Source organism: Stenella coeruleoalba, assembly GCF_951394435.1.
Source record: "Stenella coeruleoalba genome assembly, contig: scaffold_61, whole genome shotgun sequence".
Lineage (NCBI taxonomy): Eukaryota > Metazoa > Chordata > Mammalia > Artiodactyla > Delphinidae > Stenella > Stenella coeruleoalba.
Window position 1 is genome coordinate 1,677,360 of NW_027646361.1, and position 16,187 is coordinate 1,693,546.

General features: G+C 43.7%; 1 long non-coding RNA gene across 10 annotated transcripts in view; it reads left to right on the forward strand.

Moving 5' to 3' along the window:
- Nucleotides 1-16,187, forward strand: part of LOC307181154 — a 2,002,597-nt gene that overhangs the window by 1,653,857 nt on the left and 332,553 nt on the right. Inside the window, exon 7 of one of the 10 annotated variants that reach the window (XR_013826036.1) lies at nucleotides 3,275-3,356. The exons of the other annotated variants lie outside the window; for them this stretch is intronic. This is a non-coding gene — a long non-coding RNA (uncharacterized lncRNA). The remainder of the gene's footprint in view (nucleotides 1-3,274; nucleotides 3,357-16,187) is intronic. 10 annotated transcript variants of the gene reach the window in all.

Below are 16,187 nucleotides of genomic sequence, written 5' to 3' on the forward strand. Positions count from 1 at the left end.
TTCTAAACTTGAGACCCTGTTCTGTTTTGTAATTCAGTTCATGTGTAGCCAAGTTCACATTCCGTGTATTAGTGATACCTTATGATGTTTCTTTTTCTGTGTGACTTATTTCACTTAGAATCATCGTGCCTCAATCCACTCATTATGCTGGTACGGGCCTGGTGACATAGATTTCATTGCTGAGTGGTATTCTGTTGTACAGAAGTACCGCAACTTCTTTATCCATTATTTGCTCTCTGGGATATTTAACTTGTGCCGTAGAAGAGATTCCTGTAAAAAGAGCCGTCCCAAATTTTGGGGTTGCTGTGTCTTTTTGATATTAATTTCCCTAAGCTATAGGACCATAAGTGGAAGTGCCCTAGGCTCTGTTGCTTTGTTTTTTAGATGTTTCAGGAAACACCATACACTTCACCGGAGTGTCTGTTGGCAATTTACCTCCCGCCCATCAGCATAACAAGGCTCCCAGTTCTCAATGGCCTGTTGCCTTTCTGGATTTTACACTTTTTTCAGATGGCCCTTTTGACCGGGGGGAAGTGAGACTTCATTGTAGTGCAGATTTCCTTTGCAAGCTTGCTTGGTTGGCCAAAAAGGGCGTATGCGTTTTCTCCTGAATATATTCAGGAAAAAACGCATACGCCCTTTTTGGCCAAGTGCATCATTGTGGACGTTCTGCCTCTTTTCCTATGCTTTCAATGCAATTCCAGTCTACCTCCTGAAATCGGTTTCCTGTAATTCTGCCCCGCTTTCAAGTCCTCTTGGCAGCCTTACTTCAGTCTATTTTTGGACGATAGCTGTCATTTATAACTCTGCAGGTTTGTGAATTACAGTGCCCCTGAGCTCCTTTCTTCAACTCGCTTTCTTTTGAGCTGGCCGCAACACCGCAGGATGGCTTCAGGCCCTAATCTGGTTCCGGTACGGCACGCTGAGCCTTTGGTTAATTCCTCTTCCTGGTGGGAAATGAGAGTTAAATTTGCCCGTCCAGACACCTCCAGCTAGCCTCTCATTGGTTCTCGCTATTCCTGTTCATCTTCCACAGAAATTGCAAACTGTGCCAAACAGGAGGTTAAAGGCGCTGACTCTCCAAGTGGGGAGAGTGTTAGTAAAGAGTCTGGAATGTTGCACGCGAGTACCAGGGGAGGAAAACTGAGACATATTTGAACACGTCTCCCGTTCACATGGTTGATCATACTTGGGTTCCACATGCATGTTTTAGCTGAAGGAAGAATACCTTAAACCTGGAGACTTAAGACCCGTGGAATGGGTACCGTGCAATATGACTTCAAAGGGTCTTCATTTGCTCACCGAATCTCTCCAATCCTATCACTGCTGCGTTAATGACCCTTGTACACACGCTTGATTCTCTTTTGGAGACATAGCAATCCATAGGTTTTAAGATACTTACTAGTCTGGTATATTCTTAGGCGTTTAATATGGGGTGTGGAGTCCATTTCGTTGAGCAAGGAGTAGCTCTTGTCTATTCCATATTTGGCTTAAGGAACTTTATCTGTGCTCATTTCAGTCTCTGGTTTTATGCAGCACCCCAACTCACCTTTCCACTTAAGCAAGCATAAGTTGGTTTTCTAAATTTGAGACCCTGTTCTGTTTTGTAATTCAGTTCCTCTGTAGCCAAGTTTAAATTCCATGTATTAGTGATATTTTTTGATGTTTCATTTTCTGTGTGACTTATTTCAGTTAGAATCACCATACCCGAATCCACTCATTATGCTGCTACGGGCCTGGTGACATAGATTTCATTGCTGAGTGATATTGCTTTGTACATGAGTACCACAACTTCTTTATCCATTTTTCACTTTCTGTGATATTGAACTTGTACGGTAAACGAGGTTCTTGTAAACAGAGGCGTCCCAAACTTTGGGGTGGCTGTGTCTTTTTGATTTTAATTTCCCTAAGCTATAGGACCATAAGTGGAAGTGCACTAGGTTCTGTTGCTTTGTTTTTTAGATGTTTCAGGAAACACCATACACTTCTCCGGAGTGGCTGTTGGCAATTTACATCCCGCCCATCAGCATAACAAGGCTCCCAGTTCTCCATGTCCTGTCCTGCCTTTCTGGATTTTACACTTTTTTCAGATGGCCCTTTTGACCGGGGGGAAGTGAGACTTCATTGTAGTGCAGATTTCCTTTGCAAGCTTGCTTGGTTGGCCAAAAAGGGCGTATGCGTTTTTTCCTGAATATATTCAGGAAAAAACGCATACGCCCTTTTTGGCCAAGTGCATCACTGTGGACGTTCTGCCTCTTTTCCTATGCTTGAAATGCAATTCCAGTCTACCTCCTGAAATCGGTTTCCTGCAATTCTGCCCCGCTTTCAAGTCCTCTTGGCAGCCTTACTTCAGTCTATTTTTGGACGATAGCTGTCATTTATAACTCTTCGGTTTGTGAATTACAGTGCCCCTGAGCTCCTTTCTTCAACTCGCTTTCTTGTGACCTGGCCGCAACACCGCAGGATGTCTTCAGGCCCTAATGTGGTTCCGGCATGGCACGCTGAGCCTTTGGTTAATTCCTCTTCCTGGTGGGAAATGAGAGTTAAATTTGCCCATCCAGACACCTCCAGCTAGTCTTTCAATTGTTCTCGCTATTCCTGTTCATCTTCCACAGAAATTGCAAACTGGGCCAAACAGGAGGTTAAAGGCGCTGACTCTCCAAGTGGGGAGAGTGTTAGTAAAGCGTCTGGAATGTTGCACCCGAGTACCAGCCTACGAAAACTGAGACATATTTGAACACGTCTCCCGATCACATGGTTGATCATACTCTAGGTTCCACATGCATGTTTTAGATGAAGGAAGAATACCTTAAACCTGAGTAGTTGAAACCCGTGGAATGGGTACCATGCAATATGACTTCAAAGGGTCTTCATTTGCTCACGAACCTCTCCAATCCTATCACTGCTGCGTTTATGCCCCTGTACACATGCTTGATTCTCCTTCAGAGACATAGCAATCCATAGGTTTTAAGATACTTACTAGTCAGTTACATTCTTAGGCATTTAATATGCGGTGTTGAGTCCGTTTCGTTGAGCAAGGAGTAGCTCTTGTCTATTCCATATTTGGCTTAAGGAACTTTATCTGTGCTCATTTCAATCTCTGGTTTTATGCAGCACCCCAACTCACCTTTCCCCTTAAGCAAGCATAAGTTGGTTTTCTAAATTTGAGACCCTGTTCTGTTCTGTAATTCAGTTCCTGTGTAGCCAAGTTTCCATTCCGTGTATTACTGATATCTTATGATGTTTCTTTTTCTGTGTGACTTATTTCAGTTAGAATCATCATACCTGAATCCACTCATTGTGCTGCTAAGTGCCTGATGACATAGATTTCATTGCTGAGTGATATTGCTTTGTAAGTGAATACCACAACTTCTTTATCCATTTTTCACTTTCTGCGATGTTGAACTTGTACTGTAAACGAGGTTCTTGTAAACAGAGCCGTTCCAAACTTTGGGGTGGCTGTGTCTTTTTGATTTTAATTTCCCTAAGCTATAGGACCATAAGTGGAAGTGCCCTAGGCTCTGTTGCTTTGTTTTTTAGATGTTTCAGGAAACACCATACACTTCTCCCAAGTGTCTGTTGGCAATTTACATCCCGCCCATCAGCATAACAAGGCTCCCAGTTCTCAATGGCCTGTTGCCTTTCTGGATTTTACCCTTTTTTCAGATGGCCCTTTTGACCGGGGGGAAGTGAGACTTCATTGTAGTGCAGATTTCCTTTGCAAGCTTGCTTGGTTGGCCAAAAAGTGCGTATGCGTTTTTTCCTGAATATATTCAGGAAAAAACGCATACGCCCTTTTTGGCCAAGTGCATCATTGTGGACGTTCTGCCTCTTTTCCTATGCTTTCAATGCAATTCCAGTCTACCTCCTGAAATTGGTTTCCTGCAATTCTGCCCCGCTTTCAAGTCCTCTTGGCAGCCTTACTTCAGTCTATTTTTGGGCGATAGCTGTCATTTATAACTCTGTTGGTTTGTCAATTGCAGTGCCCCTGAGCTCCTTTCTTCAACTCGCTTTCTTGTGACCTGGCCGCAACACCGCAGGATGGCTTCAGGCCTTAATCTGGTTCCGGCCCGGCATGCTGAGCCTTTGGTTAATTCCTCTTCCTGGTGGGAAATGAGAGTTAAATTTGCCCGTCCAGACACCTCCAGCTAGCCTCTCATTGGTTCTCGCTATTCCTGTTCATCTTCCACAGAAATTGCAAACTGGGCCAAACAGGAGGTTAAAGGCGCTGACTTTCCAAGTGGGCAGAGTGTTAGTAAAGCGTCTGGAATGTTGCACCCGAGTACCAGGGGAGGAAAACTGAGACATATTTGAACACGTCTCCCATTCACATGGTTGATCATACTTGGGTTCCACATGCATGTTTTAGCTGAAGGAAGAATACCTAAAACCTGGGTAGTTGAAACCCGTGGAATGGGTACCATGCAATATGACTTCAAAGGGTCTTCATTTGCTCACCGAACCTCTCCAATCCTATCACTGCTGCGTTTATGCCCCTGTACACATGCTTGATTCTCTTTCGGAGACATAGCAATCCATAGGTTTTAAGATACTTACTAGTCAGGTACATTCTTAGGCGTTTAATATGCGGTGTTGAGTCCATTTCATTGAGCAAGGAGTAGCTCTTGTCTATTCCATATTTGGCTTAAGAAACTTTATCTGTGCTCATTTCAATCTCTGGTTTTATGCAGCACCCCAACTCACCTTTCCCCTTCAGCAAGCATAAGTTGGTTTTCTAAATTTGAGACCCTGTTCTGTTCTGTAATTCAGTTCCTGTGTAGCCAAGTTTACATTTCGTGTATTACTGATATCTTATGATGTTTCTTTTTCTGTGTGACTTATTTCAGTAAGAATCATCATACCTGAATCCACTCATTGTGCTGTTAAGGACCTGATGACACAGATTTCATTGCTGAGTGATATTGCTTTGTAAGTAAATACCACAACTTCTTTATCCATTTTTCACTTTCTGCGATGTTGAAATTGTACTGTAAACGAGGTTCTTGTAAACAGAGCCGTTCCAAACTTTGGGGTGGCTGTGTCTTTTTGATTTTAATTTCCCTAAGCTATAGGACCAGAAGTGGAAGTGCCCTAGGTTCTGTTGCTTTGTTTTTTATATGTTTCAGGAAACACCATACACTTCTCCCAAGTGGTTCTTGGCAATTTACATCCCGCCCATCAGCATAACAAGGCTCCCAGTTCTCCATGGCCTGTCCTGCCTTTCTGGATTTTACTCTTTTTTCAGATGGCCCTTTTGACCGAGGGGAAGTGAGACTTCATTGTAGTGCAGATTTCCTTTGCAAGCTTGCTTGGTTGGCCAAAAAGGGCGTATGCGTTTTTTCCTGAATATATTCAGGAAAAAACGCATACGCCCTTCTGGCCAAGTGCATCATTGTGGACGTTCTGCCTCTTTTCCTATGCTTTCAATGCAATTCCAGTCTACCTCCTGAAATCGGTTTCCTGCAATTCTGCCCCGCTTTCAAGTCCTCTTGGCAGCCTTACTTCAGTCTATTTTTGGACGATAGCTGTCATTTATAACTCTGCAGGTTTGTGAATTACAGTGTCCCTGAGCTCCTTTCTTCAACTCGCTTTCTTTTGAGCTGGCCGCAACACCGCAGGAAGGCTTCAGGCCCTAATCTGGTTCCGGCACGGCACGCTGAGCCTTTGGTTATTTCCTCTTCCTGGTTGGAAATGAGAGTTAAATTTGCCCGTCCAGACACCTCCAGATAGTCTTTCATTGGTTCTCGCTATTACTGTTCATCTTCCAAGAAATTGCAAACTGGGCCAAACAGGAGGTTAAAGGCGCTGACTCTCCAAGTGGGGAGAGTGTTAGTAAAGAGTCTGGAATGTTGCACCCGAGTACCAGGGGAGGAAAACTGAGACATATTTGAACACGTCTCCCGTTCACATGGTTGATCATACTTGGGTTCCACATGCATCTTTTAGCTGAAGGAAGAATACATTAAACCTGGGTATTTGAAACCCGTGGAATTGGTACCATGCAATGTGACTTCAAAGGGTCTTCATTTGCTCTCCGAACTTCTCCAATCCTATCACTGCTGCGTTTATGCCCCTGTACACATGCTTGATTCTCTTTCGGAGACATAGCAATCCATAGGTTTTAAGATACTTACTAGTCAGGTACATTCTTAGGCGTTTAATATGCGGTGTTGAGTCCATTTCGTTGAGCAAGGAGTAGCTCTTGTGTATTCCATATTTGGCTTAAGGAACTTTATCTGTGCTCATTTCAATCTCTGGTTTTATGCAGCACCCCAACTCACCTTTCCCCTTAAGCAAGCATAAGTTGGTTTTCTAAATTTGAGACCCTGTTCTGTTCTGTAATTCAGTTCCTGTGTAGCCAAGTTTACATTTCGTGTATTACTGATATCTTATGATGTTTCTTTTTCTGTGTGACTTATTTCAGTTAGAATCATCATACCTGAATCCACTCATTGTGCTGTTAAGGACCTGATGACACAGATTTCATTGCTGAGTGATATTGCTTTGTAAGTAAATACCACAACTTTTTTATCCATTTTTCACTTTCTGCGATGTTGAACTTGTACTGTAAACGAGGTTCTTGTAAACAGAGCCGTTCGAAACTTTGGGGTGGCTGTGTCTTTTTGATTTTAAATTCCCTAAGCTATAGGACCATAAGTGGAAGGACCATAAGTGGCAGTGCCCTAGGCTCTGTTGCTTTGTTTTTTAGATGTTTCAGGAAACACCATACACTTCTCCCGAGTGTTTGTTGGCAATTTACATCCCGCCCTTCCGCATAACAAGGCTCCCAGTTCTCCATGGCCTGTCCTGCCTTTCTGGATTTTACACTTTTTTCAGATGGCCCTTTTGACCGGGGGGAAGTGAGACTTCATTGTAGTGCAGATTTCCTTTGCAAGCTTGCTTGGTTGGCCAAAAAGGGCGTATGCGTTTTTTCCTGAATATATTCAGGAAAAAACGCATACGCCCTTTTTGGCCAAGTGCATCATTGTGGACGTTCTGCCTCTTTTCCTATGCTTTCAATGCAATTCCAGTCTACCTCCTGAAATCGGTTTCCTGCAATTCTGCCCCGCTTTCAAGTCCTCTTGGCAGCCTTACTTCAGTCTATTTTTGGACGATAGCTGTCATTTATAACTCTGCAGGTTTGTGAATTACAGTGCCCCTGAGCTCCTTTCTTCAACTCGCTTTCTTGTGACCTGGCCGCAACACCGCAGGATGGCTTCAGGCCCTAATCTGGTTCCGGTACGGCACGCTGAGCCTTTGGTTATTTCCTCTTCCTGGTGGGAAATGAGAGTTAAATTTGCCCGTCCAGACACCTCCAGCTAGCCTCTCATTGGTTCTCGCTATTCCTGTTCATCTTCCGCAGAAATTGCAAACTGGACCAAACAGGAGGTTGAAGGGACTGACTCTCCAAGTCGGGAGAGTGTTAGTAAAGCGTCTGGAATGTTGCACCCGAGTACCAGCCTACGGAAACTGAGACATATTTGAACACGTCTCCCGATCACATGGTTGATCATACTCTAGGTTCCACATGCATGTTTTAGCTGAAGGAAGAATACCTTAAACCTGGGTAGTTGAAACCCGTGGAATGGGTACCATGCAATATGACTTCAAAGGGTCTTCATTTGCTCACCGAACCTCTCCAATCCTATCACTGCTGCGTTTATGCCCCTGTACACACGCTTGATTCTCTTTTGGAGACATGGCAATCCATAGGTTTTAAGATACTTAGTAGTCAGGTACATTCTTAGGCGTTTAATATGCGGTGTTGAGTCCATTTCGTTGAGCAAGGAGTAGCTCTTGTCTATTCCATATTTGGCTTAAGGAACTTTATCTGTGCTCATTTCAATCTCTGGTTTTATGCAGCACCCCAACTCACCTTTACCCTTAAGCAAGCATAAGGTGGTTTTCTAAATTTGAGACCCTGTTCTGTTCTGAAATTCAGTTCCTGTGTAGCCAAGTTTACATTCCGTGTATTACTGATATCTTATGATGTTTCTTTCTCTGTGTGACTTATTTCAGTTAGAATCATCATACCTGAATCCACTCATTGTGCTGCTAAGGGCCTGATGACACAGATTTCATTGCTGAGTGATATTGCTTTGTAAGTAAATACCACAACTTCTTTATCCATTTTTCACTTTCTGCGATGTTGAACTTGTACTGTAAACGAGGTTCTTGTAAACAGAGCCGTTCCAAACTTTGGGGTGGCTGTGTCTTTTTGATTTTAATTTCCCTAAGCTATAGGACCATAAGTGGAAGTGCCCTAGGTTCTGTTGCTTTGTTTTTTAGATGTTTCAGGAAACACCATACACTTCTCCCGAGTGGTTGTTGGCAATTTACATCCCGCCCATCAGCATAACAAGGCTCCCAGTTCTCCATGGCCTGTCCTGCATTTCTGGATTTTACACTTTTTTCAGATGGCCCTTTTGACCGGGGGGAAGTTAGACTTCATTGTAGTGCAGATTTCCTTTGCAAGCTTGCTTGGTTGGCCAAAAAGGGCGTATGCGTTTTTTCCTGAATATATTCAGGAAAAAACGCATACGCCCTTTTTGGCCAAGTGCATCATTGTGGACGTTCTGCCTCTTTTCCTATGCTTTCAATGCAATTCCAGTCTACCTCCTGAAATCGGTTTCCTGCAATTCTGCCCCGCTTTCAAGTCCTCTTGGCAGCCTTACTTCAGTCTATTTTTGGACGATAGCTGTCATTTATAACTCTGCAGGTTTGTGAATTACAGTGCCCCTGAGCTCCTTTCTTCAACTCGCTTTCTTGTGATCTGGCCGCAACACCGCAGGATGGCTTCAGGCCCTAATCTGGTTCCGGCCCGGCATGCTGAGCCTTTGGTTAATTCCTCTTCCTGGTGGGAAATGAGAGTTAAATTTGCCCGTCCAGACACCTCCAGCTAGCCTCTCATTGGTTCTCGCTATTCCTGTTCATCTTCCGCAGAAATTGCAAACTGGGCCAAACAGGAGGTTAAAGGGACTGACTCTCCAAGTGGGGAGAGTGTTAGTAAAGCGTCTGGAATGTTGCACCCGAGTACCAGGGGAGGAAAACTGAGACATATTTGAACACGTCTCCCGTTCACATGGTTGATCATACTCTGGGTTACACATGCATGTTTTAGCTGAAGGAAGAATACCTTAAACCTGGAGAGTTGAGACCCGTGTAATGGGTACCATGCAATATGACTTCAAAGGGTCTTCATTTGCTCACCGAACCTCTCCAATCGTATCACTGCTGCGTTTATGCCCCTGTACACACGCTTGATTCTCTTTTGGAGACATAGCAATCCATAGGTTTTAAGATACTTACTAGTCAGGTACATTCTTAAGCGTTTAATATGGGGTTTTGAGCCCGTTTCGTTGAGCAAGGAGTAGCTCTTGTCTATTCCATATTTGGCTTAAGGAACTTTATCTGTGCTCATTTCAATCTCTGGTTTTATGCAGCACCCCAACTCACCTTTCCCCTTAAGCAAGCATAAGTTGGTTTTCTAAATTTGAGACCCTGTTCTGTTTTGGAATGCAGTTCCTGTGTAGCCAAGTTTACATTCCGTGTATTAGTGATATCTTATGATGTTTCTTTTTCTGTGTGACTTATTTCAGTTAGAATCATCATACCTGAATCCACTCATTGTGCTGCTAAGGGCCTGATGACACAGATTTCATTGCTGAGTGATATTGCTTTGTAAGTAAATACCACAACTTCTTTATCCATTTTTCACTTTCTGCGATGTTGAACTTGTACTGTAAACGAGGTTCTTGTAAACAGAGCCGTTCCAAACTTTGGGGTGGCTGTGTCTTTTTCATTTTAATTTCCCTAAGCTATAGGACCATAAGTGGAAGTGCCCTAGGTTCTGTTGCTTTGTTTTTTAGTTGTTTCAGGAAACACCATACACTTCTCCCAAGTGGTTCTTGGCAATTTACATCCCGCCCATCAGCATAACAAGGCTCCCAGTTCTCCATGGCCTGTCCTGCCTTTCTGGATTTTACACTTTTTTCAGATGGCCCTTTTGACCGGAGGGAAGTGAGACTTCATTGTAGTGCAGATTTCCTTTGCAAGCTTGCTTGGTTGGCCAAAAAGGGCGTATGCGTTTTTTCCTGAATATATTCAGGAAAAAACGCATACGCCCTTTTTGGCCAAGTGCATCATTGTGGACGTTCTGCCTCTTTTCCTATGCTTTCAATGCAATTCCAGTCTACCTCCTGAAATCGGTTTCCTGCAATTCTGCCCCACTTTCAAGTCCTCTTGGCAGCCTTACTTCAGTCTATTTTTGGACGATAGCTGTCATTTATAACTCTGCAGGTTTGTGAATTACAGTGCCCCTGAGCTCCTTTCTTCAACTCGCTTTCTTGTGAGCTGGCCGCAACACCGCAGGATGGCTTCAGGCCCTATTCTGGTTCCGGCCCGGCATGCTGAGCCTTTGGTTAATTCCTCTTCCTGGTGGGAAATGAGAGTTAAATTTGCCCGTCCAGACACCTCCAGCTAGCCTCTCATTGGTTCTCGCTATTCCTGTTCATCTTCCGCAGAAATTGCAAACTGGGCCAAACAGGAGGTTAAAGGGACTGACTCTCCAAGTGGGGAGAGTGTTAGTAAAGCGTCTGGAATGTTGCACCCGAGTACCAGGGGAGGAAAACTGAGACATATTTGAACACGTCTCCCGTTCACATGGTTGATCATACTCTGGGTTCCACATGCATGTTTTAGCTGAAGGAAGAATACCTTAAACCTGGAGAGTTGAGACCCGTGTAATGGGTACCATGCAATATGACTTCAAAGGGTCTTCATTTGCTCACCGAACTTCTCCAATCGTATCACTGCTGCGTTTATGCCCCTGTACACACGCTTGCTTCTCTTTTGGAGACATAGCAATCCATAGGTTTTAAGATACTTACTAGTCAGGTACATTCTTAGGCGTTTAATATGGGGTTTTGAGTCCATTTCGTTGAGCAAGGAGTAGCTCTTGTCTATTCCATATTTGGCTTAAGGAACTTTATCTGTGCTCATTTCAATCTCTGGTTTTATGCAGCACCCCAACTCACCTTTCCCCTTAAGCAAGCATAAGTTGGTTTTCTAAATTTGAGACCCTGTTCTGTTCTGTAATTCAGTTCCTGTGTAGCCAAGTTTACATTTCGTGTATTACTGATATCTTATGATGTTTCTTTTTCTGTGTGACTTATTTCAGTTAGAATCATCATACCTGAATCCACTCATTGTGCTGTTAAGGACCTGATGACACAGATTTCATTGCTGAGTGATATTGCTTTGTAAGTAAATACCACAACTTTTTTATCCATTTTTCACTTTCTGCGATGTTGAACTTGTACTGTAAACGAGGTTCTTGTAAACAGAGCCGTTCGAAACTTTGGGGTGGCTGTGTCTTTTTGATTTTAAATTCCCTAAGCTATAGGACCATAAGTGGAAGGACCATAAGTGGCAGTGCCCTAGGCTCTGTTGCTTTGTTTTTTAGATGTTTCAGGAAACACCATACACTTCTCCCGAGTGTTTGTTGGCAATTTACATCCCGCCCTTCCGCATAACAAGGCTCCCAGTTCTCCATGGCCTGTCCTGCCTTTCTGGATTTTACCCTTTTTTCAGATGGCCCTTTTGACCGGGGGGAAGTGAGACTTCATTGTAGTGCAGATTTCCTTTGCAAGCTTGTTTGGTTGGCCAAAAAGGGCGTATGCGTTTTTTCCTGAATATATTCAGGAAAAAACGCATACGCCCTTTTTGGCCAAGTGCATCATTGTGGACGTTCTGCCTCTTTTCCTATGCTTTCAATGCAATTCCAGTCTACCTCCTGAAATCGGTTTCCTGCAATTCTGCCCCGCTTTCAAGTCCTCTTGGCAGCCTTACTTCAGTCTATTTTTGGACGATAGCTGTCATTTATAACTCTGCAGGTTTGTGAATTACAGTGCCCCTGAGCTCCTTTCTTCAACTCGCTTTCTTGTGACCTGGCCGCAACACCGCAGGATGGCTTCAGGCCCTAATCTGGTTCCGGTACGGCACGCTGAGCCTTTGGTTATTTCCTCTTCCTGGTGGGAAATGAGAGTTAAATTTGCCCGTCCAGACACCTCCAGCTAGCCTCTCATTGGTTCTCGCTATTCCTGTTCATCTTCCGCAGAAATTGCAAACTGGACCAAACAGGAGGTTAAAGGGACTGACTCTCCAAGTCGGGAGAGTGTTAGTAAAGCGTCTGGAATGTTGCACCCGAGTACCAGCCTACGGAAACTGAGACATATTTGAACACGTCTCCCGATCACATGGTTGATCATACTCTAGGTTCCACATGCATGTTTTAGCTGAAGGAAGAATACCTTAAACCTGGGTAGTTGAAACCCGTGGAATGGGTACCATGCAATATGACTTCAAAGGGTCTTCATTTGCTCACCGAACCTCTCCAATCCTATCACTGCTGCGTTTATGCCCCTGTACACACGCTTGATTCTCTTTTGGAGACATGGCAATCCATAGGTTTTAAGATACTTAGTAGTCAGGTACATTCTTAGGCGTTTAATATGCGATGTTGAGTCCATTTCGTTGAGCAAGGAGTAGCTCTTGTCTATTCCATATTTGGCTTAAGGAACTTTATCTGTGCTCATTTCAATCTCTGGTTTTATGCAGCACCCCAACTCACCTTTACCCTTAAGCAAGCATAAGGTGGTTTTCTAAATTTGAGACCCTGTTCTGTTCTGAAATTCAGTTCCTGTGTAGCCAAGTTTACATTCCGTGTATTACTGATATCTTATGATGTTTCTTTCTCTGTGTGACTTATTTCAGTTAGAATCATCATACCTGAATCCACTCATTGTGCTGCTAAGGGCCTGATGACACAGATTTCATTGCTGAGTGATATTGCTTTGTAAGTAAATACCACAACTTCTTTATCCATTTTTCACTTTCTGCGATGTTGAACTTGTACTGTAAACGAGGTTCTTGTAAACAGAGCCGTTCCAAACTTTGGGGTGGCTGTGTCTTTTTGATTTTAATTTCCCTAAGCTATAGGACCATAAGTGGAAGTGCCCTAGGTTCTGTTGCTTTGTTTTTTAGATGTTTCAGGAAACACCATACACTTCTCCCGAGTGGTTGTTGGCAATTTACATCCCGCCCATCAGCATAACAAGGCTCCCAGTTCTCCATGGCCTGTCCTGCATTTCTGGATTTTACACTTTTTTCAGATGGCCCTTTTGACCGGGGGGAAGTTAGACTTCATTGTAGTGCAGATTTCCTTTGCAAGCTTGCTTGGTTGGCCAAAAAGGGCGTATGCGTTTTTTCCTGAATATATTCAGGAAAAAACGCATACGCCCTTTTTGGCCAAGTGCATCATTGTGGACGTTCTGCCTCTTTTCCTATGCTTTCAATGCAATTCCAGTCTACCTCCTGAAATCGGTTTCCTGCAATTCTGCCCCGCTTTCAAGTCCTCTTGGCAGCCTTACTTCAGTCTATTTTTGGACGATAGCTGTCATTTATAACTCTGCAGGTTTGTGAATTACAGTGCCCCTGAGCTCCTTTCTTCAACTCGCTTTCTTGTGATCTGGCCGCAACACCGCAGGATGGCTTCAGGCCCTAATCTGGTTCCGGCCCGGCATGCTGAGCCTTTGGTTAATTCCTCTTCCTGGTGGGAAATGAGAGTTAAATTTGCCCGTCCAGACACCTCCAGCTAGCCTCTCATTGGTTCTCGCTATTCCTGTTCATCTTCCGCAGAAATTGCAAACTGGGCCAAACAGGAGGTTAAAGGGACTGACTCTCCAAGTGGGGAGAGTGTTAGTAAAGCGTCTGGAATGTTGCACCCGAGTACCAGGGGAGGAAAACTGAGACATATTTGAACACGTCTCCCATTCACATGGTTGATCATACTCTGGGTTACACATGCATGTTTTAGCTGAAGGAAGAATACCTTAAACCTGGAGAGTTGAGACCCGTGTAATGGGTACCATGCAATATGACTTCAAAGGGTCTTCATTTGCTCACCGAACCTCTCCAATCGTATCACTGCTGCGTTTATGCCCCTGTACACACGCTTGATTCTCTTTTGGAGACATAGCAATCCATAGGTTTTAAGATACTTACTAGTCAGGTACATTCTTAAGCGTTTAATATGGGGTTTTGAGCCCATTTCGTTGAGCAAGGAGTAGCTCTTGTCTATTCCATATTTGGCTTAAGGAACTTTATCTGTGCTCATTTCAATCTCTGGTTTTATGCAGCACCCCAACTCACCTTTCCCCTTAAGCAAGCATAAGTTGGTTTTCTAAATTTGAGACCCTGTTCTGTTTTGGAATGCAGTTCCTGTGTAGCCAAGTTTACATTCCGTGTATTAGTGATATCTTATGATGTTTCTTTTTCTGTGTGACTTATTTCAGTTAGAATCATCATACCTGAATCCACTCATTGTGCTGCTAAGGGCCTGATGACACAGATTTCATTGCTGAGTGATATTGCTTTGTAAGTAAATACCACAACTTCTTTATCCATTTTTCACTTTCTGCGATGTTGAACTTGTACTGTAAACGAGGTTCTTGTAAACAGAGCCGTTCCAAACTTTGGGGTGGCTGTGTCTTTTTCATTTTAATTTCCCTAAGCTATAGGACCATAAGTGGAAGTGCCCTAGGTTCTGTTGCTTTGTTTTTTAGTTGTTTCAGGAAACACCATACACTTCTCCCAAGTGGTTCTTGGCAATTTACATCCCGCCCATCAGCATAACAAGGCTCCCAGTTCTCCATGGCCTGTCCTGCCTTTCTGGATTTTACACTTTTTTCAGATGGCCCTTTTGACCGGAGGGAAGTGAGACTTCATTGTAGTGCAGATTTCCTTTGCAAGCTTGCTTGGTTGGCCAAAAAGGGCGTATGCGTTTTTTCCTGAATATATTCAGGAAAAAACGCATACGTCCTTTTTGGCCAAGTGCATCATTGTGGACGTTCTGCCTCTTTTCCTATGCTTTCAATGCAATTCCAGTCTACCTCCTGAAATCGGTTTCCTGCAATTCTGCCCCACTTTCAAGTCCTCTTGGCAGCCTTACTTCAGTCTATTTTTGGACGATAGCTGTCATTTATAACTCTGCAGGTTTGTGAATTACAGTGCCCCTGAGCTCCTTTCTTCAACTCGCTTTCTTGTGAGCTGGCCGCAACACCGCAGGATGGCTTCAGGCCCTATTCTGGTGCCGGGCCGGCATGCTGAGCCTTTGGTTAATTCCTCTTAATGGTGGGAAATGAGAGTTAAATTTGCCCGTCCAGACACCTCCAGCTAGCCTCTCATTGGTTCTCGCTATTCCTGTTCATCTTCCGCAGAAATTGCAAACTGGGCCAAACAGGAGGTTAAAGGGACTGACTCTCCAAGTCGGGAGAGTGTTAGTAAAGCGTCTGGAATGTTGCACCCGAGTACCAGGGGAGGAAAACTGAGACATATTTGAACACGTCTCCCGTTCACATGGTTGATCATACTCTGGGTTCCACATGCATGTTTTAGCTGAAGGAAGAATACCTTAAACCTGGAGAGTTGAGACCCGTGTAATGGGTACCATGCAATATGACTTCAAAGGGTCTTCATTTGCTCACCGAACTTCTCCAATCGTATCACTGCTGCGTTTATGCCCCTGTACACACGCTTGATTCTCTTTTGGAGACATAGCAATCCATAGGTTTTAAGATACTTACTAGTCAGGTACATTCTTAGGCGTTTAATATGGGGTTTTGAGTCCATTTCGTTGAGCAAGGAGTAGCTCTTGTCTATTCCATATTTGGCTTAAGGAACTTTATCTGTGCTCATTTCAATCTCTGGTTTTATGCAGCACCCCAACTCACCTTTACCCTTAAGCAAGCATAAGTTGGTTTTCTAAATTTGAGACCCTGTTCTGTTTTGTAATGCAGTTCCTGTGTAGCCAAGTTTACATTCCGTGTATTACTGATATCTTATGATGTTTCTTTTTCTGTGTGACTTATTTCAGTTAGAATCATCATACCTGAATCCACTCATTGTGCTGCTAAGGGCCTGATGACACAGATTTCATTGCTGAATGATATTGCTTTGTAAGTAAATACCACAACTTCTTTATCCATTTTTCACTTTCTGCGATGTTGAACTTGTACTGTAAACGAGGTTCTTGTAAACAGAGCCGTTCCAAACTTTGGGGTGGCTGTGTCTTTTTCATTTTAATTTCCCTAAGCTATAGGACCATAAGTGGAAGTGCCCTAGGTTCT